Raw genomic sequence first — 1,673 nt, forward strand, 5'->3', positions numbered from 1 at the left:
GGTCACCGCCATCGTTGATGAAGTCGCAATCGACGTGCCGGTCGAGACCGAGGTGCCGGAGACGGCAGAGGTGCCGACAGAACCCGAAGCTGCGGTGGGTGGCGTTGAGGAGGCCGACGTGGTGGCGGAAGTGCAGGACGCGGTGGAAGAGGCTCTTCGGGCCGTATCCGAAGCTGCGTCGGTGGCCACTGCTGAAGCCGTACCGACAGTCGAGACGGTGGAGCCTGAGCCTACTGAGCCCGAGGCGGTTGAGCTCGAGACGGTTGCGGCCGATACGACAGAGCCCGATACGACTGAGCCGGAGACAACGGACAGGGCTGATGCCGTCGAGGTGATGGAGGTCGCTGCAGTCGCTGAGGCCCTGGTGTCTGCTGTGGAGTGTGCTGCGCTGGCCGCAGGGGCGAAAGAAGCGGTCACCGCCATCGTTGATGAAGTCGCAATCGACGTGCCGGTCGAGACCGAGGTGCCGGAGACGGCAGAGGTGCCGACAGAACCCGAAGCTGCGGTGGGTGGCGTTGAGGAGGCCGACGTGGTGGCGCAGGCTGCGGTGGAAGAGGCTCTTCGGGCCGTTGCCGAAGCTGTGTCGGTGGCCACTGCTGAAGCCGTACCGACAGTCGATACGGTGGAGCCTGAGCCTACCGAGCCCGAGGCGGTTGAGCTCGAGACGGTTGCGGCCGATACGACAGAGCCCGATACGACTGAGCCGGAGACAACGGACAGGGCTGATGCCGTCGAGGTGATGGAGGTCGCTGCAGTCGCTGAGGCCCTGGTGTCTGCTGTGGAGTGTGCTGCGCTGGCCGCAGGAGCGAAAGAAGCGGCCACCGCCATCGTTGATGAAGTCGCAATCGACGTGCCGGTCGAGACCGAGGTGCCGGAGGCGGCAGAGGTGCCGGCAGAACCCGAAGCTGCGGTGGGTGGCGTTGAGGAGGCCGACGTGGTGGCGGAAGTGCAGGACGCGGTGGAAGAGGCTCTTCGGGCCGTATCCGAAGCTGCGTTGGTGGCCACTGCTGAAGCCGTACCGACAGTCGAGACGGTGGAGCCTGAGCCTACTGAGCCCGAGGCGGTTGAGCTCGAGACGGTTGCGGCCGATACGACAGAGCCCGATACGACTGAGCCGGGGATAACGGACAGGGCTGATGCCGTCGAGGTGATGGAGGTCGCTGCAGTCGCTGAGGCCCTGGTGTCTGCTGTGGAGTGTGCTGCGCTGGCCGCAGGGGCGAAAGAAGCGGTCACCGCCATCGTTGATGAAGTCGCAATCGACGTGCCGGTCGAGACCGAGGTGCCGGAGGCGGCAGAGGTGCCGGCAGAACCCGAAGCTGCGGTGGGTGGCGTTGAGAAGGCCGACGTGGTGGCCGCAAGCACCGGCAGGAAGAGGGCTCTTCGGCTCGTATCCGAAGCCTGTATCGGTGGCCACGTGCTGAAGCCTTACCCGACATGCAATACGGTGAAGCTGAAACCCTACGCACCCCGAGGCCGTTTGAGTCTTGGAGATCGTTGACGGTGGATATCAAAAAAGCCCAAGACCATTACCCCGGAGACAACGAAAAGGGGCTAATGCCCTCAGAGCGCATGGAGGTCGCTGCAGTCGCTAGACGCCCAGGGCTCCTTCTGCTGAGTGCCCGCACCTCGCCCGAAGTCGCCGAAAGAAGTGAACACCGGACTACCGGTATGAG

Source organism: Phytophthora infestans, genomic scaffold, assembly GCF_000142945.1.
Source record: "Phytophthora infestans T30-4 supercont1.2 genomic scaffold, whole genome shotgun sequence".
NCBI lineage: Eukaryota > Oomycota > Peronosporomycetes > Peronosporales > Peronosporaceae > Phytophthora > Phytophthora infestans.